Raw genomic sequence first — 27,096 nt, 5'->3', positions numbered from 1 at the left:
TATCGAGAACACAGCAGGCACTGGAGTTTATGTTCCATGCTGAGAATTGACAGGGAAATATAAAGGACAAAAATCTCTTCCGTTTTAAACATGAATCCAGATAAAAACATCAAGGGATCTTCTTGGAAAAATATATAAGATTAACATATTTGTTTTAAAAAGTCTAAATATTACAGATATATGCCCCAGAGTGGAATTACTGGGTCATATGATAGTTGTATTTTTAGTTTTTTGAGAAACCTCCATACTGTTCTCCCTAGTGGTTATAGCAATTTACATTCCCACCAGCAGGGTACGAGGGTTCCCTTTCCTCTGCATCCTCGCCAACATGTGTTCTTTTTCATGCTAGCCTTTCTGACAGGTGCGAGGTGATATCTCATTGTGGTTCTCATTTGCATTTCCCTGATGATTAGCGATGGTGAGCATCTTTCCACGTGCCTGTTGGCCATCTGCATTTCCTCTTTGGAAAACTGTATATTCAGTTCTTCTGCCCATTTTTCAATTGGGTTGTCTGGTTTTTTTTTTGATGTGGAGTTGTAGCAATATGAGCTGTTTATATGTGTTGGATATTAATTCCTTACAGGTCATATCATTTGCAAATATTTCCTCCCATTCTGTAGGTTGTCTTTTCATTTTGTTGATGGTTTCCTTTGCTGCGCAAAAGCTTTTAAAACACCAATATGAGGGCTTCCCTGGTGGCACAGTGGTTGAGAATCTGCCTGCCAATGCAGGCGACACGGGTTCGAGCCCTGGTCTGGGAAGATCCCACATGCCGCGGAGCAACTAGGCCCGTGAGCCACAACTACTGAGCCTGCGTGTCTGCAGCCTGTGCTCTGCAACAAAAAAGGCTGCGACAGTGAGAGGCCCGCGCACAGCGATGAAGAGTCGCCCCCGCTTGCCACAACTAGAGAAAGCCCTCGCACAGAAATGAAGACCCAGCACAGCAAAAATAAATTAATTAATAAACTCCTACCCCCAACATCTTCTTTAAAAAAACAAACAAAAAAAACCTTTTAAAATAAAAACAAAAAACCCACCAATTTGAAAAGATAAATGTACCTCAATGCTCATAGCAGCATTATTTACAAAAGCAGCATTAATTGCAAGACATGGAAGCAACCTAAGTGTCCATCAACAGATGACTGATATAGAAGATGTGGTATATATACATATACAATGAAATAACAGTCATAAAGAGAAACGAAATTTTGACATTTGCAGCAATTTGGATGGACTTGGAGGGTACTATGTAAAATGAAATAAGTCAGACAAAGAAATACTATATGATAATCAGTTATAACAGAGAAGGAAACTCACAGATATAGAGAACTAGTGGTTCCCAGTGGGGAAGGGGGCGGAGCAAGATAGGGCTGCAGCAGTGGGAGGTGTACACTATTGGGTGTAAGACAGGCTCAGGATGTATTTTACAATACGGGGAAATAAAGGCAATATCTGGTAATAACTGCAAATGGACAGAAACCTTTAAAAAACTATTAAAATTTTAAATGAAAAAACTAAAACATTAAAAAAATTAATATGCAGAAAATAAATACAGAAAATGGAACATCTTCCAATGCTCTCCCTACACATGTAAAGCTTTTTTTTTTTTTTAATTTACATGAGTTTGGCTGCGCTGGGTCTTCGTTGCTGCACGCGGGCTTTCTCTAGTTGCGGCGGGTGGGGGCTACTCTTCATTGCGGCGTGCGGGCTCCTCATTGCGGTGGCTTCTCTTGTTGCAGAGCGTGGGCTCTAGGCGCGTGGGCTCATTAGTTGTGGCTCACGAGCTCTAGAGCGCAGGCTCAGTAGTTGTGGTGCATGGGCTTAGCTGCTCCGTGGCATGTGGGATCTTCCTGGACCAGGGCTTGAGCCTGTGTCCCCTGCCTTGGCAGGTGGATTCTTAACCACTGCGCCACCAGGCAAGGCCCACGTGTACAGCTTTTTGCAACAAAACACCATTCTACTCTGTCTCTATGAATAGGACTGCCCTAGGTTCTATATAAGTGCAGTCATATAGTATTTGTCTTTTTGCTTTTCTGGGATTGCCAGTTTTCACTGAGCATGAAATCCGCAAGGGTGACCCATGTTGTAGCATGGCGGGATGTCCTGCCCTTTTAAGGCTGAATTGTAGGTATGTACCACATTCCCTCGTGTAGATGGACCACGTTTTGTTTATCCATTCATCCACTGATAGACGCATGGGTGTACAAGTGTTTGTTAGAGCCCTGCCTTCGGTTCTTTGGGGGTATTAACCAAGGACTGAAATTTCTGGGACTTAGGAAATTCTGTTTAACTTTTTTAGGGAACTGCAATACTGTTTGAAATTTAAGGTTTTAAGAAAGTTGAAGGCAGGAAAGTTATGCACTGGAAAAAAAAAAAGAAAAAGAAAAAAAGCACAACCTAAAAGTTGACGATTATGTTTTACTTGGTGGACATTCTGAGGACTTCAAGCCCAGGACACAGCACCTCAGATAACGCTAAGAAAGTGTTCTGAAGAGGTGAGGGAGGATCCAGGATATATCGGCGGTTTTGCAACAAAGATCAGGTAGTCAAAATCAAAAAGATTACTGTGAATGAGAGAAAACCAGTTATCTCAAGTTAAGCAATTTACATAGCTTCTCTAGGTATGGGGAGATGCGAAGTCTGGGCTCACTGAAATCGTTCCTTCGATCTGCACCTCAGCTATCTGGGGCCAGCATCCTGTGTTTTCTGCATCCCGAGTCTGCTCTGTGCACTTGTTGGAGTTGGCTGCAGTGGTGGGCGTTTCCAACCTGAGTTCCCTCAGGGCTGATCGTCGGGGTGGCTGTGATGTAGTGGCTTGACGGCTACAACATCCTTTGTTTACTGATACTGTAACCAAAAGTGCAGTCCAGCTGCTCGCCGGTCCAAAGCCAATAAAGAAGCAAGGCTGGTGGAAAGGAAAGTTTGCTTTATTTTGGGTGCTGGCAACCAGGGGGAACTCCGCCCCCCGCCCGACAATCAGGGGGCAAGAGCTCTTATAGACAGAGGGAGGGAGCTACGTGCAGAAACAGCGATGTCAGCTCAGACCGTCATCTTGAAATTGGTCCTTGGTGGTCTGACCAGCGTCATCTTGATTGTTTTAGGTACAGTTAGCCTTCAGTTCCAGGGTTGGTTGTTCCCATTTCCTTGAGGCCAATCTCAGAATTGGGGCAGCCTGTGTCATGGCTACAGCCTGGTCATCATGTAGTTCACGTCTTCCGCCTGGTGTGGTTTCAGTATCTATAAGACAGCTCACAGGACGTGGCTCAGAATATTATCGATAGCCCTTGAGGAGGAACTAAAGGTCTTTGACTTTGCGTAATGACTAAGCTATTATTATTTAGCGTTGTTGGACTGTTTTCCTTTGTTTCTGTATTTTCTCACTTCTCTGATCAAACTTATTCTTTGGCCAGAGTTTTTCTACAGACAAAAAGGCAGGGGGAAGACGTGGGGGGCAAGGACCACAGGGTCCTGCTCCATTTCAATATGGCAGGCAGTGTTGCTGCTCTGATAATCATTAAAAAAATTTTTTTATTGAAGTCTAGTTGATTTACAATGTTGTGTTAGTTTCAGGTGTACAGCAAAGTGACTCAGTTATACATATATCCACTCTTTTTTAAGATTATTTTCCTATATAGGCCATTACAGAGTATTGAGTAGAGTTCCCTCTGCTATACAGTAGGTCTTTATTAGTTATCTCCTTTATGTATAGTAGTGTGTATATGTCAATTCCAATCTCCCAATCTCCCAATTCACCTTTCTCTCCCGGTAACCATAAGTTTGTTTTCTACATCTGTGACTTTCCTTTTGTTTTGTAAATAAGTTCATTTGTACCCCTTTTCCTTACTTTCCACATATAATAAGTGATATCATATGACATTTGTCCTTCTCTGTCTGACTTACTTCACTCAGTATGATCATCTCTAGGTCCATCCATGTTGCTGCAAATGGCATTATTTCATTCTTTTTTATGGGTGAGTAATGTTCCATTGTGTATCTATGGACCACATCTTCTTTATCCATCCATCGATGGACATTTAGGTTTTTTCCATGTCTATTGTAAATAGAGCTGCAGTGAACATTGGGGTGCATGACTCTTTTTGAATTATGGTTTTCTCTGGGTACATGGCCGGGAGTGCGATTGCTGGGTCATACGGTAGCTCTATTGTTAGTTTTTCTGAGGAACCTCCATACTGTTCTCCGTAGTGGCTGCGCCAGTTTACATTCAGTTGTGCTTCTTTACAAAAGTGAATCTTCACAAGATTCTGGTATCACTCATGGCTGCTCCCTTGCTCTGTGCTCTTACTGGCTGGACGATGTATTTCATAAGAGGAATCACTGCCCGTCTGCGGCACTGCTTCCTCTCACACGACTCTGTACACCCCGTTGTGGCTGTTTAGCGGGCGGTGCGAGACCAGGGTGCCGCACATCTTCTGGAAGCAGGATTCCTGAGATGTGACGTCTGATTCTTGATGCCTCCTACGTCCAGCCAGACATGAGTCTCCTGACATTCAGCAGATGTCTTGCAAAGCAAGTCACGGGATTCTTCTGTGTTTCTTAATGCGTCCTCCTTTGATGGAACGTTTAGGAATTCTATTTGAGATCTTGGTCTTGCTCATCACCACCCAGGGACGCGTTTCGAATGAGTGCAGCACGTCCGACAGGGCCGTGCGTGGAATAATCCTCAATGTCGGCTCTAATTCTGAAATACGTTTCATATTCCTACTCTGCTTTGGGTCACTTTGTGTTAAACGTTACCAACTACATTGTGGTCATAGCTTTTACTTAAAAACGTGGGTATATTGTTGAGGAAGTTTTCTCTTTTCCGTGTTTCCATGGCTGCTGGGGAGTGGCAGTCATGGAACCCCATCGTAAGTCTATGAACCTTTAGCCTTTTGCTATAGACTGTGGACCTCTCAAGGGCAAAGATCCCTGACCGCTTCTTTCCCTAATTCCATTTTCAGCAGAAAGCCTTAGAAGTGGAAGGTACTTAATCCACATGGAGTGCATGAAGGAAAGAAGGAAGAGATAGAAGGGGGAGAGAAGGAAGGGAAAAGAGAGGTGTTTCTTGAGCAGTGTCAGGCAAGTTACAAAGCACTCAGGAAGGTGAAGTGTTTCCCTTTTCCTAAGTCATATAATTAAGCTTGTTGGAAACAGTCCCACCGTGATTCAGCCCACTGAGCCTCAGAACATCTTCATGCCGTGTATCCCCTGAAAAGAGTGGCCAGATCTCACCTATCAATCTCTTCTTCCCCATGTCCCTAAACAGAGTCACTGATTTTTAGAAAGGGTGGATTTGACTGTCCAGTTGATGGGAGATTTCCAATCAGGAGCAGCTCTAGCCTTTCGGCTTATGGACTCCAGAATTCATCTCAAAGGTGTGGGATTGGTGATGTGTGTGACTGATGTGAGCTCAAGTTAATGACTGACCCAGGAGACATAGATGACCCCCCCCCCTTGCTACCCTACACCTGGCCTCTTCTTGGATTTTTCTGCTTCCAGTTCATGGGGAGACTAAAGTACACCAGGGAACTCTATGCTACACCTGGTGTGTCCACAGGTAAATGATGACCTGTGATATCCCAAATCCCACCTCTCAGCAAGGACCCCTTCACTTGTCAACCCCTGCTGGGCCCACCAAGTCAGCCAGATAAATCTCTGTACCTTCCTCTCAACTTTTCTATGAAACAAAAACTACTCATAGACTCTCTTCAGAAGAGAAGCGCAGGGCTTCCCTGGTGGCGCAATGGTTGAGAGTCCGCCTGCCGATGCAGGGGACACGGGTTCGTGCCCCGGTCCGGGAAGATCCCACATGCCGCAGAGCGGCTGGGCCCGTGAGCCATGGCCGCTGAGCCTGCGTGTCCGGAGCCTGTGCTCCGCAATGGGAGAGGCCACAACAGTGAGAGGCCTGCGTACCGGAAAAAAAAAAAAAAAAAAGAAGAGAAGTACAACAAAATCAAATGCTTTACCAAAAAAATACAAAGGGTATAATTTTAGACATTGGAATGAATTTGTATGCCCAAAGCTTATCATTGTGACATTTTTTCCCTAAAATTACCTGTTATTCATAGTTAAGTGAGTAGTTTATATACTAGCATATTTATTATGAATAGTCTCTGGTCCCAGCCTGGAAAATTCCATTGATAGAATTGTCCTGTGGCAATAATATCATAAAGCAGTTCTGAAATTGTAATAACATTTTGGAAACTTAAGTTTTGACCAGAATTAATGGTTATGTTAAAATTTACAGTGAAATCACTGTTATGTTATGATATAGCATAAAAAAAATCAAAATAAAACCCTGTGTTTCATGTCAGGTTTGGTTTCATGATCAAAGCCTGAAACACCAAATTAAAGGTCATTCTACAATATTTGTGACACTGTCTCAAGCCAGAAGTATAAATTGAAGGCTTCTCAAGAAGGAGCAGAATCTGATTAGGAAAAAAAAAAGCCGTTAAAAGTTCAAGACAATCTCAAATGAAATTCCTGACAGAAGATTTCTTAGAAGTCAGTTGAATTTTACTGTCTATATTATCATCTTTATAGGAGTTGGAAAACCTCTAGAGAAGTGAATTAGAGTTGATTCTTTGGCTTGTAATAAAATAATTTACCTAAGGGGATGTCTTCAAAATGATTTTTAAAGTAAAAATCATAAAAGAAAAATAAACCCAGGGAGATTGTCTACATCATTTTTTTTTCTTTTTTTCCCAAGGAATTATGTAACTAATGCTGCTTCATAAACCTGGGATCTGTCACTTGCTAACTTGAGCCCTTCCCTGGAGAGATCAGTGGATTTGTTCTCTGCTGAAGATATGCCAGTTGCAGTCCACAGCGAGCGAGTGGTAAGTCTGCCTTCTCATATGGCAAAAACACCATTCGCCCATGTTCTTCCCTACACACGGTGGTCCAAACCCCATAACCTTTTCCCTGAATGGAGCTCACGTCACCCATTCACACAGTCATTATCTAAACAGCCCAAATCCCAGTGATTTATGGGTTCTGCTGCAGCAGGGCTAAAATGGAAATGTGGATGATAACTCATTGTCAGGTTCAGAGCTGGCACTGTGGGTCTAAACTGATTCTTGACTGTTCGTTGCCTTGCCAACAGGTAACGCTACACTTTGTCTCTCCCTGCAGCCACAGAAACTGAGGAGCAGATTTGTCTCTTGAATGCGTTAGGTCTCCCTTGATACCTTTTCCCAGAATATGACTGTGTTTTCCTCTGCAAGTCATGGTGAAAAAAAATCTTTTGTTTAACAGTTGGGCTATATGTAGTGGTATCCCTGGATTCACGGATACCCATACTGTGAGGGAATAAATATTAATTTATTGGGGAGTTTCTATGAAAACTCACAGAATCGTTTATATGACTAGTTCTCTTACAGTGATTTGTGAACTGTGCATTCCTGGCTTCTTGCATTTAAGGTTGAAAAGAGATGCCAACTGACCTTGAACATGCTTGGTGTCTACACCCGTATTTATAGTGAGGTGAGGGGGGGTTCAGCAAGGACCCTGACATGGAATACTTTCTCCCCAAGTTTCTCTCTCTCTGCATCCTATTAACTGCATGGTGTTGACAGTGAGCTCAAAGAGTCTCATTTCTGTGTTTCTTCTTGTTTATTCTCTGCCTCTGACCCAGAATATAAACACCATGAGTCCAGAGATTTGTGTATCTGCCTGTTCGACTATGTAACCCCTGGTAAGTAGTGGGTACACAATAAATATGTGTTGGTTGGATGAAAGAAAAACATATATATAGTTAGCCATATATAATACATTTTATAAAACATCTTTATTGGAGTATAATTTCTTTACAATGTGTTAGTGTCTGCTGTATAACGAAGTGAATCAGCTGTATGTATACTCATATCCCCATATCCCCTCCCTCTTGCGTCTCCCTCCTACCCTCTCTCATATTATATACTAATAAGTGATATATTTTATATGTAAATAGTAATGTATAATGCATAATCAATGTATTGTGTTTATAATTAAATTAATAACATTTATTATCATACATATATGACAAAAAAATAAGACAATGTTAAAAGGGCATGGGGTTCAATGAATCAGAAACACACACAAGAGTAGTTTCAAAACAAATTACTTTAAGAATATTCTTAACCTAATGATATATAATAATATCTAGCTGTCTATCTAGTTATCTATTTATCTAGAGAGAGATTGGATGTTTTGATTCCCCCTGCCACCCAATGTGGTGGTATTAGGAGGTGGGGTCCTTGGAAGGTGATGAGGTCATGATGGTGGAGCCCCCATGAATGGGATTAGTGCCCTTATAGAAGATGCCACAGAGCTTCCTTGCACCTTCCTCCATGTGAAGACACAGCAAGAAGATGCCGTCTACAAACCAGGAAGAGGATCCTCACGAGACACTGAATCTGCCAGCTGTTGGATGTTGGACGCCCAGCCTCCAGAACTGTGAGAAATTAGCATCTGTGTTTTGTAACACCTGCACCCACCCCCCCGCCAGTCTGTGATTTTCTGTTACAGCAGCCTGTATGGACAAAGACATATATAAAGTAGGTGGGGGGTTTCCCTGGTGGTGCAGTGGTTAAGAATCCGCCTGCCAGTGCAGGGGCCATGGGTTCAAGCCCTGGTCCGGGAAGATCCCACATGCCGCAGAGCCACTAAGCCCGTGCACCACAACTACTGAGCCTGCGCTCTAGAGCCTGCGAGCCACAACTACTGAGCCCACGTGCCACAACTACTGAAGCCTGCATGCCTAGAGCCCGTGCTCTGCAACGAGAAGCTCCTGCAATGAGAAGCCCACGCACCGCAACGAAGAGTAGCCCCTGCTCGCCGCAATTAGAGAAAGCCCGCACTCAGCAACGAAGACCCAACGCAGCCAAAAATAAATAAATAAATCTTTTAAAATAATAAATAAAGTAGGTGGTAGTGGTTAGCAATATATTGACAACTTTAATGATTTCACAGATAACAGAATAAAGTAGAACTACCTCAGAAAAACCAACTGTGAGGGGTTTCCCTGGTGGCGCAGTGGTTGAGAGTCTGCCTGCTGATGCAGGGGACGTGGGTTTGTGCCCCGGTCCGGGAGGATCCCACGTGCTGCAGAGCGGCTGGGCCTGTGAGCCATGGCCGCTGAGCCTATGCATCTGGAGCCTGTGCTCCGCAACGGGAGAGGCCACAACAGTGAGAGGCCCGCGTACCACACACAAAAAAAACAGAAACAAAACAAAACCAACTGTGGCCATACAGACAGACATACAAGGGAATATTAATAACATCAAAGGATAGATCGTAGAAAATGGACATATTAGAAAGCTTTCTTTTCATCTGCTAGACCTTACGTTCAAGAGAGAACATTTTAAACAGCTTGACACAAGACATTTTTCTATTTCCCTATGAACCAATTCAGCAAACTTTTAGTTTCCATTTTATTCTCATTAGTCTTTTTTATTGACGTATAGTTGATTTACAATGTTTCGTTAGTTTCTGGTGTACAGCAAAGTGACTCAGTTATACATATGTACATTCTTTTTCAGTTTTCCATGATGGCTTATTACAGGATATTGAATAGGTTCCCTGTGCTCTACAGTAGGACCTTGTTGTTTATCCATGCTATATGGAATTCTTTGCATCTGCTAATCCCAACCTCCCGATCAATGCCCCACCCCGCCTTGGCAACCACAGGTCTAGTCTCTTTCTGTTTCATAGATAAGTTCATTTGTGTTATATTTTAGATTCTACATATAGGTGATATCATATATTTGTCTTTCTCCATCTGACTTACATCACTTAGTATGATCATCTCTAGGTCCATCCATGTTGCTGCAAATGGCATTACTTCATTCTGTTTTATGGCTAATATTGCACTGTATATATGTACCACATCTTCTTTGTGCATTCATCTGTGGATGGATACTTAGGTTGCTTCCATGTCCTGCTATTGTGAATAGTGCTGCTATGAACATAGGGGTGTATGTTTCTTTTCAAATTACAGTTTTCTTTGGGTATATGCCCAGGAATGGGATTGCTGGATCATATGGTAGTTCTGTTTTTAGTTTTTTGAGGAAGCTCCATACTGTTCTCCATAGTGGCTGTATCAATTTCCATTCCCATCAACAGAGTAGGAGGGTTCCCTTTTCTCCACACCCTCTCCAGCATTTATTATTTGTAGATTTTTGATGGCCATACTAACCAGTGTGAGGTGGTACCTAATTATAGTTTTGATTTTCATTTCTCTAATAAGTATTGATGTTGAGCATCATTTTATGTGCCTGTTGGCCATCTATAAGTCTTCTTTGAAGAAATGTCTGTTTAGGTCTTCTGCCCATTTTTTGATTGGGTTTGTTTGTTATTTTGTTATTGAGTTGTATGAGCTGTTTATTTTGGAAATTAAGCCCTTGCCAGTCGCATCACCTGGAAATATTTTTCACCGAGTCCATAGGTTATCTTTTCAGTTTGTTTATGGTTTCCTTCACTGTGCAAATGCTTATACATTTGATTAGGTCCTATGTGTCTATTTTTGCTTTTATTTCTATTGCCTTGGGAGACTGAACTAAGAAAACATTGGTATGATTTGTGTCAGAGAATGTTTTGCCTATGTTCTCTTCTGGGAGCTTTATGGTGTTGTGTCTTATGTTTAAGTCTTTAAGCCATTTTGAGTTTATTTTATGCTGTGAGGGAGTGTTCTAACTTCAATTTGATTTACGTGCAGGTTTCCAATTTTCCAAACACCACTTGCTGAAGAGACTTTTTCCCATTGTATATTCTTGCCTCCATTGTTGAAGATTAATTGACCACAGGTGTGTGGGTTTATTTCTGGGCTCTCTATTCTGTTCCATTGATCCATATGTCTGTTACTGTGCCAATACCATGCTGTTTTGATTCCTGTAGCTTTGTAGTATAGTCTGGAGTGTGGGAGGGTTCTGCCTCCTGCTTTGTTCTTTTTCTTCAGAACTGCTTTGCCCATTCTGGGTCTTTTATGGTTCCGTATAAATGTTAGGATTATTTGTTCTAGTTCTGTGAAAAATTTGTTAGGGATCTCATTAAATCTGTAGATTGCTTTGGATAGTATTAACAACATTAATTCTGCCAATGAAGAGCATGGGATATTTTTCCATTTCTTTTTTTTTTTTTTTTTTTTTTGCAGTATGCGGGCGTCTCACTGTTGTGGCCTCTCCCGTTGCGGAGCACAGGCTCAGCGGCCATGGCTCACGGGCCCAGCTGCTCCACGGCATGTGGGATCTTCCCAGACCGGGGCACGAACCCATGTCCCCTGCATTGGCCGGTGGACTCTCAACCACTGTGCCACCGGGGAAGCCCTCCATTTCTTTAAAATGTCTTCAATTTCCTTTATGGTTCTCAGTGTATAAGTCTTTCAGCTCCTTCGTCAGGTTTATTCTTAGGTATTTTATTTCATTTCTGGTGCTATTCTAATAGGTACAGTGTTGTTTACATTCCCTCTCTGATGTTTCATTGCTAGTGTAAAGAAATGCAACCAATTTTTGAATGTTAATCTTGGATCCTGCTACTTTGGTGAATTCATGTATTAGATCTAGTAGATGTGTGTGGAGTCTCTAGGGTTTTCTGTATATAGTATCATGTCATCTGCATATGGTGACAATTTTACCTCTTCCCTTCCAATTTGGATACATTTTATTTCTTTTTATTGCCTCAGTGCTGTGGCTAGGACTTCCAGTATTATGTTGAACCTAAGTGGTGAGAATGGGCATCCTTGTCTTGTTCCAGATTTCAGTTGGAAGGCTTTCAGCTTTTCACTGTTGAGTATTATATTGGCTATGGGTTTGTCATAAACAGCTTTTGAGTATGTTCTCTCTGTACACACTTTGGTAAGACTTTTTATCATGAATGGATGGTGAGTTTTATCAAATGCTTCTTCTGCAACTATTGAGATGATCATATGGTTTTTGCCTCTTATTTGTGTGGTAAATTACATTGATCGATTTGCCTATGTTGAACCATCCTTGTGACCCTGGGGTGAATCCAACTTGATCATGATGTGTGATCCTTTTCATGTGTTGTTGGATTTGGTTTGCTACTATTTTGTTGAGAATTTTTGCATGTATATTCATCATAGATATTGGCCTATAATTTTCTTTTTGTTGTAGTGTCTTTGTCTGATTTTGGTATTAGGGTGATGGTGGCTTCCCTTTCAGTCTCTGTGTGTCCTTTGACCTACAGTGAGTCTCTTGTAGGCAGCATATTGTAGACTCTTGTCTTTTCATTGGAGCATTTAGTCTGTTGATGTTTAAGGGAATTATTGACAGATATGTATTTATTGCCATTTTAAACATTTTCCAGTTGAGTTTGTATTTCCTCTTTTTCCTATTGTGGCTTGATGATTTCCTTTTTGTATTATGCTTATGTTCTTTTCTGTTTGGTTTTCTGAATCTTTCGTATATTTTTGATTTCTGATTACTTGTTTTACATGGTTAGTCATACAGGCTCAAGCACATTCTTTTAAAAAAAGATCTACATTTTCTTACTCTCTCCCCCCACATTTTAGGATTTGGCTGTCCTTGTTTCCGTCTCCACGTTTATCCTTTTGCTGTTCATTGTGATTATCATCAGTCATAAATCTTTTTAAAATATCTGTATACTAGCTTATTTATTTAAGTGATTTACTTTCCAATTGTGATTTTTCTTTGCCATAGATTCTTGCTGCTTCTTTATTTAGAGAAGACCTTTCAGTATTTCTTTTAGGATACGTTTGGTTTTGCCATATTCTTTTAGGTTTTGCTTATCTGAGAAGTTCTTTCTCTCTTCTATTCTAAATGATAATCTTGCTCGGTAGAGTATACTAGGCTGCAGATTTTTCCCTTTTAGGAATTTGAATATATCTTGCCACTCCCTTCCAGCCTGCAACGTTTCTGTAGAGAAATCAGCTGACAGCCTTATGGGGGTCCTCTTGTAATTAACTCTTTGCTGGTCTCTGGCTGCCTTTAGAATCCTCTCTTTAACATTTGCCATTTTCATTATAATACACCTTGTTATACGTCTGTTTGGGCTCATCTTGTTTAGACCCTCTATTCTTCCTGTACTTGGATATCTGTTTCCTTCTTTAGGTTTGGGAAGGTTTCAGCCAGAACTTCTACAAATACATTTTGGATCCCCTTTTCTCTTTCTTTTCTTTCTGGAATCCCTATTACACATAGATTGGCATGCTTTATATTATGCCATAGATCTCTTAGATTGCTGTCATTTTTAAAATTTTGTCTTTCTCCTGTACTGATTGGTCAATTTCCATTATTCTATCTTTCAGATCACTTATATTCATCCTTGTGTATTATTCAGTCTACTAATCATTGCCTTTAGCTCAGCTTCTGTGTCAGCAAGTGAATTTTCTAATTTTCCTTGACCCGTGTTTATATTTTGTAGTTCCTTTTTACAGTAATCTGCATTCCTATTGATAGCCTTTATTTAATTTTTATGTTATATTATAGTGGATTTACACTGCTGTGTTTCGAGTGTACAGAAAGGTGATTCAGTTATAGATATACATTTATCCATTTTTTTCAGATTCTTTTACATGACAGATTATTGAGTAGAGTTCCAGTAGGTTCTTGTTGATAATCTATTTTATATATAGTGGTATGTATATGTTAATCCCAAACTCAACCTTCCCCCAACCTTTCCCCTTTGGGAATGATAAGTTTGTTTTCAAGGTCTCAGTCTGTTTCTCTTTTGTAGGTCAGTTCATTTGTATCATTTTTTAGATTGCACATATAAGTAATATATTTGTCTTTCTCTGACTTACTTCACTTAGTATGATAATTTCTAGGTCCATCCATGTTGCTGCAAATGGCATTATTTTGTTCTTTTTTATGGCTGAGTAGTATTCCATTGTATATATGTACCACATCTTCTTTATCCATTCATCTGTCAGTGGACATTTAGGTTGTTTTCATGTCTTGGCTATTGTAGATATTGCTGCTATGAACATTGGGGTGCATGTATAATACTTTTGAACCATGTTTTACTCCAGATATATTCGCAGGAGTGGGATTGCTGGATTATATGGTAGTTTTTCAGTTTTTTAAGGAAGCTCCACATTCTTCTCCCCAGTGGCTGCCCCAATTTACATTCCCATCAACAGTGTAGGAGGGTTCCCTTTTTCTCTGCACCCTCTTCAGCATTTGTTATTTGTAGACTTTTTTTTCTTTTTTTTTTTACTTCTTTATTGGAGTATAATTGCTTTACAACGGTGTGTTAGTTTCTGCTTTATAACAAAGTGAATCAGTTATACATATACATATGTTGCCATATCTCTTCTCTCTTGTGTCTCCCTCCCTCCCACCCTCCCTATCCCACCCCTCCAGGAGGTCACAAAGCACCAGGAAGATTTCCCTGTGCTATGTGGCTGCTTCCCACTAGCTATCTGTTTTACGTTTGGTAGTGTATATATGTCCATGCCTCTCTCTCGCTTTGTCACAGCTCACCCTTCCCCCTCCCCATATCCTCAAGTCCATTCTCTAGTAGGTCTGTGTCTTTATTCCTGTCTTACCCCTAGGTTCTTCATGACTTACTTCACTGTGTATGACAGACTCTAGGTCTATCCACCTCATTACAAATAGCTCAGTTTCGTTTCTTTTTATGGCTGAGTAATATTCCATCGTATATATGTGCCACATCTTTATCCATTCATCCGATGATGGACACTTAGGTTGTTTCCATCTCCGGGCTATTGTAAGTAGAGCTGCAATGAACATTTTGGTACATGACTCTTTTTGAATTATGGTTTTCTCAGGGTATATGCCCAGTAGTGGGATTGCTGGGTCATATGGTAGTTCTATTTGTAGTTTTTTAAGGAACCTCCATACTGTTCTCCACAGTGGCTGTATCAATTTACATTCCCACCAACAGTGCAAGAGGGTTCCCTTTTATCCACACCCTCTCCAGCATTTATTGTTTCTAGATTTTTTGATGATGGCCATTCTGACCAGTGTGAGGTGATACCTCACTGTAGTTTGATTTGCATTTCTCTAATGATGTTGAGCATTCTTTCATGTGTTTGTTGGCAGTATGTATATCTTCTTTGGAGAAATGTCTATTCAGATCTTCTGCCCATTTTTGGATTGGGTTGTTTGTTTTTTTGTTATCGAGCTGCATGAGTTGCTTATAAATTTTGGAGATTAACCCTTTGTCAGTTGCTTCATTTGCAAGTATTTTCTCCCATCCTGCGGGTTGTCTTTTGGTCTTCTTTATGGTTTCCTTTGCTGTGCAAAAGCTTTGAAGTTTCATTAGGTCCCATTTGTTTATTTTTGTTTTTATTTCCATTACTCTAGGAGGTGGGTCAGAAAGGATCTTGCTGTGATTTATGTCATAGAGTGTTCTGCCTATGTTTTCCTCTAAGAGTTTGATAGTTTCTGGCCTTACATTTAGGTCTTTAATCCATTTTGAGCTTATTTTTGTGTATGGTGTTAGGGAGTGTTCTAATCTCATACTTTTAAATGTACCTGTCCAGTTTACCCAGCACCACTTATTGAAGAGGCTGTCCTTTCTCCACTGTACATTCCTGCCTCCTTTATCAAAGATAAGGTGACCATATGTGCGTGGGTTTATCTCTGGGCTTTCTATCCTGTTCCATTGATCTATGTGTCTGTTTTTGTGCCAGTACCATACTGTCTTGATTACTGTAGCTTTGTAGTATAGTCTGAAGTCAGGGAGCCTGATTCCTCCAGCTCCGTTTTTCATTCTCAAGATTGCTTTGGCCATTGGGGGTCTTTTGTGTTTCCATACAAATTGTGAAATTTTTTGTTCTAGTTCTGTGAAAAATACCAGTGGTAGTTTGATAGGGATTGCATTCAATCTGTAGATTGCTTTGGGTAGTAGAGTCATTTTCACAATGTTGATTCTTCCAATCCAAGAACATGGTATATATCTCCATCTATTTGTATCACCTTTAATTTCTTTCATCAGTGTCTTATAACTTTCTGCATACAGGTCTTTTGTCTCCTTAGGTAGGTTTAATCCTAGATATTTTATTCTTTTTGTTGCAGTGGTAAATGGGAGTGTTTTCTTGATTTCACTTTCAGATTTTTCATCATTACTGTATAGGAATGCCAGAGATTTCCGTGCATCCATTTTGTATCCTGCTACTTTACCAAATTCATTCATTAGCTCTAGTAGTTTTCTGGTAGCATCTTTAGGATTCTCTATGTATATAGTATGTCATCTGCAAACAGTGACAGCTTTACTTCTTCTTTTCCGATTTGGATTCCTTTTATTTCCTTTTCTTCTCTGATTGCTGTGGCTAAAACTTCCAAAACTATGCTGAATAAGAGTGGTGAGAGTGAGCAACTTTGTCTTGTTCCTGATCTTAGTGGAAATGCTTTCAGTTTTTCACCACTGAGGACAATGTTGGCTGTGGGTTTCTCATATATGGCCTTTATTATGTTGAGGGAAGTTCCCTCTATGCCTACTTTCTGCAGGGTTTTTATCATAAATTGGTGTTGAATTTTGTCAAAAGCTTTCTCTGCATCTATTGAGATGATCATATGGTGTTTCTCCTTCAGTTTGTTAATATGGTTTATCACATTGATTGATTTGCGTACATTAAAGAATACTTGCATTCCTGGAATAAACCCCACTTGATCATGGTGTATGACCCATTTCATGTGCTGTTGGATTCTGTTTGCTAGTATTTTGTTGATTTTTACATGTGTGTTCATCAGTGATATTGGCCTGTAGTTTTCTTTGTGACATTCTTGTCTGGTTTTGGTATCAAGGTGATGGTGGCCTCGTAGAAGGAGTTTGGGAGTGTTCCTCCCTCTGCTATATTTTGGAAGAGTTTGAGAAGGCTAGGTGTTAGCTCTTCTCTAAATGTTTGATAGAATTTGCCTGTGAAGCCATCTTGTCCTGGGCTTTTGTTTGTTGGAAGATTTTTAATCAGAGTTTCAATTTCAGTGCTTGTGATTGGTCTGTTCATATTTTCTATTTCTTCCTGATTCAGTCTTGGCAGGTTGTGCATTTCTAAGAATTTGTCCATTTCTTCCAGGTTGTCCATTTTATTGGCATAGAGTTGCTTGTAGTAATCTCTCATGATCTTTTGTATTTCTGCAGTGTCAGTTGTTACTTCTCCTTTTTCATTTCTAATTCTATTGATTTGAGTCTTCTCCCTTTTTTCTTGATGAGTGGCTAATTGTTTATCAATTTTGTTTATCTTCTCAAAGAACCAGCTTTTAGTTTTATTGATCTTTGCTATCATTTCCTTCATTTCTTTTTCATTTATTTCTGATCTGATTTTTATGATTTCTTTCCTTCTGCTAACTTTGGGGGTTTTTTTGTTATTCTTTCTCTAATTGCTTTAGGTGCAAGGTTAGGTTGTTTGAGATGTTTCTTAAGGTAGGATTGTATTGCTACAAACTTCCCTCTTAGAAGTGCTTTTGCTGCATCCCATAGATTTTGGGTCGTCGTGTCTCCATTGTCATTTGTTTCCAGGTATTTTTTGATTTCCTCTTTGATTTCTTCTGTGATCACTGTTATTAAGTAGTGTATTGTTTAGCCTCCATGTGTTTGTATTTTTTACAGATCATTTCCTGTAACTGATGTCTAATCTCATAGCGTTGATGTCTAATCTCATAGCGTTGTGGTCGGAAAAGATACTCGATACAATTTCAATTTTCTTAAATTTACCAAGGCTTGATTTGTGACCCAAGATATGATCTATCCTGGAGAATGTTCCATGAGCACTTGAGAAAAATGTGTATTCTGTTGTTTTTGGATGGAGTGTTCTATAAATATCAATTAAGTCCATCTTGTTTAATGTATCATTTAAAGCTTGTGTTTTCCTTATTTATTTTCATTTTGGATGATCTGTCCATTGGTGAAAGTGTGGTGTTAATGTCCCCTGCTATGAATGTGTTACTGTTGATTTCCCCTTTCATGGCTGTTAGTATTTGCCTTATGTATTGAGGTGCTCCTATGTTGGGTGCATAAATACTTACAATTGTTATATCTTCTTCTTGGATCGATCCCTTGATCATTATGTAGTGTCCTTCTTTGTCTCTTCTAATAGTCTTTATTTTAAAGTCTATTTTGTCTGATATGAGAATTGCTACTCCAGCTTTCTTTTGGTTTCCATTTGCATGAAATATCATTTTCCATCCCCTTACTTTCAGTCTGTATGTGTCTCTAGGTCTGAAATGGGTCTCTTGTAGACAGCAAATATATGGGTCTTGTTTTTGTATCCAGTCAGCCAATCTGTGTCTTTTGGTGGGAGCATTTAGTCCATTTACATTTAAGGTAATTATCGATATGTATAGTTCCTATTCCCATTTTCTTAATTGTTTTGGGTTCGTTATTGTAGGTCTTTTCCTTCTCTTGTGTTTCTTGCCTAGAGAAGTTCCTTTAGCAGTTGGTGTAAAGCTGGTTTGGTGGTGCTGAACTCTCTCAGCTTTTGCTTGTCTGTAAAGGTTTTAATTTCTCCATCAAATCTGAATGAGATCCTTGCTGGGTAATCTTGGTTGTAGGTTTTTCTCCTTCATCACTTTAAATATGTCCTGGCTGTCCCTTCTGGCTTGCAGAGTTTCTGCTGAAAGATCAGCTGTTAACCTTATGGGGATTCCCTTGTGTGTTATTTGTTGTTTTTCCCTTGCTGCTTTTAATATGCTTTCTTTGTATTTAGTTTTTGACAGTTTGATTAACATGTTTCTTGGTGTATTTCTCCTTGGATTTATCCTGTATCGGACTCGCTGTGCTTCCTGGACTTGATTGACTATTTCCTTTCCCATATTAGGGAAGTTTTCAACTATAATCTCTTCAAATATTTTCTCAGTCCCTTTCTTTTTCTCTTCTTCTTCTGGAACCCCTATAATTCATATGTTGGTGTGTTTAATGTTGTCCCAGAGGTCTCTGAGACTGTCCTCAGTTCTTTTCATTCTTTTTTCTTTATTCTGCTCTGCAGTAGTTATTTCCACTATTTTATCTTCCAGGTCACTTATCTGTTCTTCTGCCTCAGTTATTCTGCTATTGATCCCCTCTAGAGTATTTTCAATTTCATTTATTGTGTTGTTCATCATTGTTTGTTTCATCTTTAGTTCTGCTAGGTCCTTGTTAAATGTTTCTTGCATTTTGTCTATTCTATTTCCAAGATTTTGGATCATCTTTACTATCATTATTCTGAATTCTTTTTCAGGTAGACTGCCTATTTCCTCTTCATTTGTGAGGTCTGCTGGGTTTTTTCCTTGCTCCTTCATCTGCTGTGTGTTTTTCTGTCTTCTCATTTTGCTTATCTTACTGTGTTTGAGGTCTCCTTTTCGCAGGCTGCACGTTCGTAGTTCCCATTGTTTTTGGTGTCTGTCCCCAGTGGCCAAGGTTGGTTCAGTGGGCTGTGGAGGGTACTAGTGCCTGTGTTTTGGTGGATGAGGCTGGATCTTGTGTTTCTGGTGGGCAGGTCCACTTTGGTGGTGTGTTTTGGGGTGTCTGTGGACTTATTATGATTTTAGGCAGCCTCTCTGCTAATGGGTGGGGTTGTATTCCTGTCTTTCAAGTTGTTTGGCATACAGTGTCCAGCACTGTAGCTTGCTGGTCGTTGAGTGAAGCTGGGTGTTGGTGTTAAGATGGAGGTCTCTGGGAGATTTTCGCCATTTGATATTGTATGGAGCTGGGAGGTCTCTTGTGGACCAGTGTCCTGAAGTTGGCTCTCCCTTGTCAGAGGCACAGCACTGACTCCTGGCTGCAGCACCAAGAGCCTTTCATCCACACGGCAAAAGAGGAAAAGGGGAAAAATTCGTAAATCTTGCTCTCAAAGTCCACTTCCTTAATTTGGGATGATTCATTGTCTATTCATGTATTCCACAGATGCAGGTACATCAAGTTGATTATGGAGATTTAATCCGCTGCTCCTGAGGCTGCTGGGAGGGATTTCCCTTTCTCTTTTTTGTTCTCACAGCTCCCAGGGGCTCTGCTTTGGATTTGGCCCCGCCTCTGCGTGTAGGTCGCCAGAGGGCGTCTATTCTTTGCTCAGACAGGACGGGGTTAAAGGAGCCGCTGATTCGGGGACTCTGGCTCACTCAGGCCGGGGGGAGGGAGGGATGCGGATGCGGGGCGAGCCTGTGGCGGCAGAGGCCAGCGTGACGTTGCACCAGCCTGAGGCGCGCCGTGCGTTCTCCCTGGGGAGTTGTCCCTGGATCCCGGGACCCTGGCAGTGGCGGGCTGCACAGGCTCCCCGGAAGAGGGGTGTGGATAGTGACCTGTGCTCGCACACAGGCTTCTTGGCAGCAGCAGCAGCAGCCTTAGCGTCTCATGCCCGTCTCTGTGGTCCGCGCTGTTAGCCGTGGCTCGCGCCGTCTCTGGAGCTCCTTTAAGCGGCGCTCTGAATCCCCTCTCCTCGCGCACCAGGAAACAAAGAGGAAAGAAAAAGTCTCTTGCCTCTTTGGCAGGTCCAGACCTTTTTCCTGGACTCCCTCCTGGCCAGCCGTAGTGCACTAACCCCCTGCAGGCTGTGTTCACGCCGCCAACCCCAGTCCTCTCCCTGTGCTCTGACCGAAGCCTGAGCCTCAGCTCCCAGCCCAGCCCACCCGGGCAGGTGAACAGACCAGCCTCTTTGGCTGGTGAGTGCTGGTCGGCACCAATCCTCTGTGCGGGAATCTCTCCGCTTTGCCCTCCGCACCCCTGTGGCTGCGCTCTCCTCCGCGGCTCCAAAGCTCCCCCTCCGCCACCCGCAGTCTCCACCCGCGAAGGGGCTCCTAGTGTGTGGAAACCTTTCCTCCTTCACAGCTCCCTCCCACTGGTGCCGGTCCCGTCCCTATCCTTTTGTCTCTGTTTATTCTTTTTTCTTTTGCCCTACCCATGTACGTGGGGACTTTCTTGCCTTTTGGGAGGTCTGAGGTCTTCTGCCAGCGTTCAGTAGGTGTTCTGTAGGAGTTGTTCCACGTGTAGATATATTTCTGGTGTATCTGTGGGGAGGAAGGTGATCTCCGCGTCTTACTCTTCCACCATCTTCCCAGAAGTCCTGTAGACTTTTTGATGATGGTATTCTGACCGGTGTGAGGTGATACCTCATTGTAGTTTTTGGTTTGCATTTCTCTAAGAATTAGTGATGTTGAGCATCTTTTCATGTGCTTTTTGGCCATCTGTATGTCTTCTTTGGAGAAACATCTATTTAGATCTTGTGCCCGTTTTTGATTGGGTTTTGTTTTTTTAATATTGAGCTGCATGTGCAATTTGTATATTTTGGAGATTAATCCCTTTTCAATTGCTTTGTTTGGAAATATCGTCTCCCATTCTGTGGGTTGTCTTTTCATTTTGTTTATCATTTCCTTTACTGTGCAAAAGCTTTCAAGTTTAACTAGGTCCCATTTATTTTTATTTCCATTACTCTAGGAGGTGGATCCAAAAAGATCTTGCTGTGATTTGTGTCAATGAGTATTCTGCCTATGTTTTCCTCTAAGAGTTTTACAGTGTCTGGTCTTACATTTAGGTCTCTAATCCATTTTGAGTTTATTTTTGTGTATGGTGTTAGGGAGTGTTCTAATTTCATTCTTTTACATGTAGCTGTCCAGTTTTCCCAGCACCACTTATCAAAGAGACTGTCTTTTCTCCATTGTATATTCTTGCCTCCTTTGTCATAGATTAATTGACCATAGGTGTGTGGGTTTATTTCTGTGTTTGCCATCCTGTTCCATTGATCTATGTGTCTGTTTTTGTTCCAGTACCATACTGTCTTGATGACTGTGGCTTTGTAATGTAGTCTGAAGTCCAGGAGCCTGATTCCTCCAGCTGTGTTTTTTTCTTTCTCAGGATTGCTTTGCTATTCAAGGTCTTTTGTGTTTCCATAGAACTTTAAAACTTTTCTGTTCTAGTTCTGTGAAAATTGCCATTTGTAGTTTAGTAGGGATTGCATTGAGTCTGTAAATTGCCTTGGCTATTATATTCATCCTGAAAATATTGATTCTTCCAATCCCAAACAGGATGTATCTCTCCATCTGTTTGTGTTATGTTCGATTTCTGTCATCAGCATCTTATAGTTTTCACAGTACAGGTCTTTTATGTCCTTAGGTAGGTTTATTCCTAGGTATTTTATTCTTTTTGATGTGATGGTAGATGAGATTGTTTCCTTAATTTCTTTCTGATCTTTTGTTGTGGGTGTACAGGAATGCCAGAGATTTCTCTGTATTAATTTTGTATCCCTTTTTACAGTACTCTGCATTTCTGTTGAGAGCCTTTCTTAATTCCTTCAGTATATTCATTACCTCCTTTTTGAACTCGGTATCTATTAGACAGAAGAGGTCTATTTCAGTGTTTTCTCTTTCAGGGGAATTTTCTTGGTCTTTTAATTGCGAGTGGAACCTGTGCTTCTTTTTACTTATATATTTCTCTGATTCTGTGGTTTAGGGGAGACAGTTATCTAGTGTGGTGTTCGAGGGCTGTTTTTACGTGGGAGCATCCCTGTGTGGCCTGCATCAGTCTGTTATTTTGGTCCAGGGGCTCTTTTTAGTATGGTCGCCTGCAGCGTATTTTCTTACTGTGTGCTGGCCGTTGTCCCCTGGGTAGGGGGTGTGACAGGTGTTGTGAGGATGGGAGCCTGCCCTGGCTATCCAGGGGGCCCTCCTTGTTATTCTGTTAGTGTCACCACTCTGTTAGGATGCAGGGCCTACTTCTGAATTATTGCAGTAGAAGCCCCCAGATCTGTTTCTCTGAGCTTTAGTGTGAGGTAGGTAGGACTGGAGCATTTCCACGGGGAGAGAAGCCTCTGAGTATTCCCCCACGAGAGCTGTCCACCCACCAGGGACTGTGCTCTGTGGTATCACCTGTTGTACAGGTTCAAAAAGTACACTGTTGTTGGCACTGCCCTCAGCCCCGCCTCAACCATGAGGATGCCATCAGCCATGGTGTCCCTCAGGCGCAGTGTTCACAAAGCCACCAGCACAGACACACTGAAGTCAGGTCCCAGGACCGCAGTAGTTGTGCACCTGGACCCACCATGTGAGGTATGAAGCATCCCAGACCCTGGCCCTACCTCTGCATCTGTGAACCCACAAAGCCCACAGCTGCTAAGGCTGAACCTGTCCCAGGCATGGGAGCAGTTCTCCATGTTCAGATGTCCCACAGGTGCTGAGTTTCCAAAGATGGTAGTGATAGGATAAATCTGTGGATTGCGCAGCAGGAGGGAGATGGCTCAGATTTCAGCCCTGCTTCCTAAGTCATGGCCCCTGGGGCTCAACTCTCATTTCAGCTCCCTCACATGGGCTCATGTCCTGTCCCCATTGCTTTTTTTTTTTTCTTTTTGCATTTCGTCCTACCTGATTACGTGGAGATCTTTCTTGCAGTATTCGGTGTCTGATATCTTCTGCCAGCATTCAGTAGGTATTCTGTGAGAATTGTTCCACATGTAGATGTGTTTTTGATGTACTTACGGGAGGAGATGAGCTCCACATCCTTCTATTCTGCCATCTTGATTCCTCTTCTACATTAGACTTTGGTATGTTGGGAGGGCAGACTTTATCTTAGATGGCTCCTAGGATAAAAAAAAACTACATTCTCATATGCCAGAATATTTTTTAAAAACAGGAAAACTGCTACCAGTTTGCAAAATACTTAATCCCATCTCCTCATCTATGTTTTAATATTTGCACAGGTCTAGCATAGCTAAAAGCTCCACAGCAAATCTTGCTGTAAACAGTCAATTCTGGCTCTTTTGTCATCACAGCATCTACAGAAGCAAACACAGTGCCAGATGGAGGGAAGCCACTTCATTATCCAGTTGTGTGTTAGCTTATGGGATGTGGATGGAAGCCATTGGGTACAAATTTAAGTCACTCATCTCTTCCAGCTGACTTTTCCTCTTGTGGGTGCTAGAACGTGGACGTGATGTGGCAAAGTATCTAGACAAGGTCACCTTTTATGGAGACGGTGGAGAAACAAGAGCGATCCAGGATAATTTTGGATGAATCCAAAAACAGAGTTTCCATTCTCCTCAAACATGCATCAGCTAAGACATTGATGTGCAAGAGATAAAAGTTCCAATGTTGGTCAAGAGATGCGTACATACCTAGTTTAGGTTAACGGATAGGTTATTTATCAGAAATGGAAACTGATTTCAGAAAATGGTGTATCCTTGATACTTCCGTATTCTAATGGTATATGTTATGTATAGAGCTCTTATAATAGAGTGTAGCTTTTTCATTCTTGACGTATCCTTGTTGCCATCATCTTGGGAGACTGGTGCAGGAAAACTCTGCATCCGGGAAAAGAACCATTAACCAAGAATGGGAGTGCACTAGAAAGATGTTTGTTATCCATGGAAACTTTCGGCAAAAAAAAGCAGTTTTTTTAAACAAGAGCTTCTCATTTCGTATCCTTGTGGAGATTCTCACATATATTGAAATGATCGTTTTGAAAGCATTTTTCCTATTACTATTTAATTAGAGGTTTTTTTAAATCAGTGTAGAATAGGAACAGGGGCCTTATGTGTCAATAACCTCCATGACTCAAAATATCCTGAACATGAAATTACTTTCCTGGTTGCATCTCTCCTAAGGCTCACCGCACTTTTTACTACATATCCCGTGAATTTGAGAGACAGTTTCAATTTCTGTCATTGAACCATCAAATTAAATTACTTGACTCCTTAGAATACTTCTCGCAACAAGTTGGGTCATTCCGTTGAAAACTTTTGCCAGCTGTTAGAAATGAGGGAGTTGGTTTATTCTAAGAATCTTACTGTAATGATAACTATAAATTTTGAGATTCTGGGTTTCCACAATCATACCCACCACTTAAATGCCTAACTGGAAAAATTCATGCCCTCTTGAAGAATGCCTAATTCCCTCTAGTGAGATATAACTGTTGAGTTTCTCTTGATAAACCCTCATCATGGGTGGTGAGATGAATTTGAAAAGTTAAATTTATATGTGTATTTTGCTGACTAAATATCTTAAGAAGATAAATAGTAGTCCATGCTGTTTTCTTTCCAACCTACAGAACGAAAACACAGGTAAGAAATGCAGTCTGGAACACCACGTGTTAATTTTTCAGTCTCCGTTAAACTCTCCAAATGTTTCTTTACATCTGAAATTAAGCCATGGCGGTTTTGTTTAAAATGAGGAAAAAGGGCACATTTCCTTGGCATCACATTTGTTTGTGAAAATCAACAACTACGTAACTAAGAGATCAGAACATATATCCCAGTTGTGGGTTAATCCTTCTCCCTTGCCTTTGGGGGAGTTTTTATGAAAGGAAAATATATTCAAGGATTCTGACGATTGGAAGGCCTAGGGAATACACGTTTAGAGGACGTCTGACATGTGCAGGCTTCATTGAAAGCATATTTGAATGTAGTTGTGAATTAGCCTGTGAACGTTGTAAGTCTCTCCTACATGCAAAAACAAATAGAAATGATAATCATATTTCAGTAACTTGCTTACCATTCCATGAGTTGATCTTGTGGCCAAGGTTATCAGATGTTTCTAAGCCAATAAAAGGCAGGACTTCCCTCCATAGAAAAAGAATAGGATTAATCTCAAGTCACACATGCACTGGAATGTAACATTTTAACTAAATTCAGTAAATCAACTACCTTATCTAATCCACAGAGAAGCTGTTTACGCACTGCTCCTCCAAGGAGAATCAAATAAAAAGTGTTTACTGTTTAGTTTGTTTTCACGCCCAGTGGCGGACGGTATAACAATTTTTGGCGAAGTTGAATACTTTCTACTTTAGAATACATTTTAGAATGCATACTGAGTCTGTTAATCAAGATAGAACATAGATTAAAATTTGTTGTATTTTAGAATAAATTGCAATAAAATAAATAGACATTTTGCCTGTGAGCTGTTTTTTCTTGCATTCCTCACTGGTCATAATGAAATGTGATTGGCAGTTATCCCCATGCTTGGGTGATCAAATAGACATGAAAAATTACAAAGAGACAAAAGAACAAGTGCTGGTCAGAAAACTCCGTGTTCTACATTGTAAATTATTGCTATAAACTTTGATACAAGAGGAGGAAAAAACCCCACAGTTACCTTATAGAAGAAATGAAGGGCTATGAATATATTTGTTACCTATGGAAATAATAGAACTCATCACCACCACCATCAGCATCATCAACTTATTACATTCTCGTGAGGAAAAATATGCATTTTTATTTCTCATCAAAGTGGGGATTTTCTTCAATATACTGAAAATATATGTATTTATGCAAGGACCATCTTCATGAAAGTTTGACCAACGATTTTATAATCCACTGAAAATTGAGACGGAAACAATGAGTTGGATTATGTCTTCCAAAAGCTTCCTCAATCAAGACGTATAGAAATTAAACAAATAATAAATAAAAATGTAGGGGAAGCACCATAGGAAGCTTTATAGAGAAGAGGCTTTAAAGTGTCTGGATTATTCCCCATCGAGATGATATATGACCATAAGCAGAATGAAAAGACAGCCCACAGAATGGGAGACAATATTTCCAAACAAAGCGACTGACAAGGGATTAATCTCCAAAATATATAAATAGCTCATGCAGCTCAGTATCAAAAAACACAACCCAATCCAAGAAATTGGCAGAAGATCTAAATAGACATTTCTCCAGAGAGGACATACAGATGGCCAAGAGCACATGAAAAGAGGCTCAATATCACTAATTATCAGAGAAATGCAAATCAAAACTACAATCAGGTATCATCTCACACGGGTCAAAATGGCCATCATCAAAATGTCTACAAACAATAAATGCTGGAGAGGGTGTGGAGAAAAGGGAACCCTCCTGCACTGCTGGTGGGAATGTAAATTGGTGCAGCCACTATGGAGAACGGTATGGAGGTTCCTTAAAAACCTAAAATTAGAACTAGCATAGGACCCAGCAATCCCACTGCTGGTCATATATCCAGAGAAGACCACTAATTATCAGAGAAATGCAAATCAAAACTACCAATACAATGCTACCACACCAGTCAGAATGGCCATCATCAAAAAATCTACAAATAACAAATGCTGGAGAGGGTGTGGAGAAAAGGGAACCTCCTACACTGTTGGTGGGACTGTAAAATGGTGCAGCCACTGTGTAGAACAGTATGGAGGTTCCTTAAAAACCTAAAACTAGAACTACCATAAAACCCAGCAATCCCACTCCTGGACATATTCCTGGAGAAA

Source organism: Pseudorca crassidens, chromosome X (assembly GCF_039906515.1).
Source record: "Pseudorca crassidens isolate mPseCra1 chromosome X, mPseCra1.hap1, whole genome shotgun sequence".
Classification (NCBI taxonomy): Eukaryota; Metazoa; Chordata; class Mammalia; order Artiodactyla; family Delphinidae; genus Pseudorca; species Pseudorca crassidens.
Note: the sequence above shows the minus strand (reverse complement) of the source record.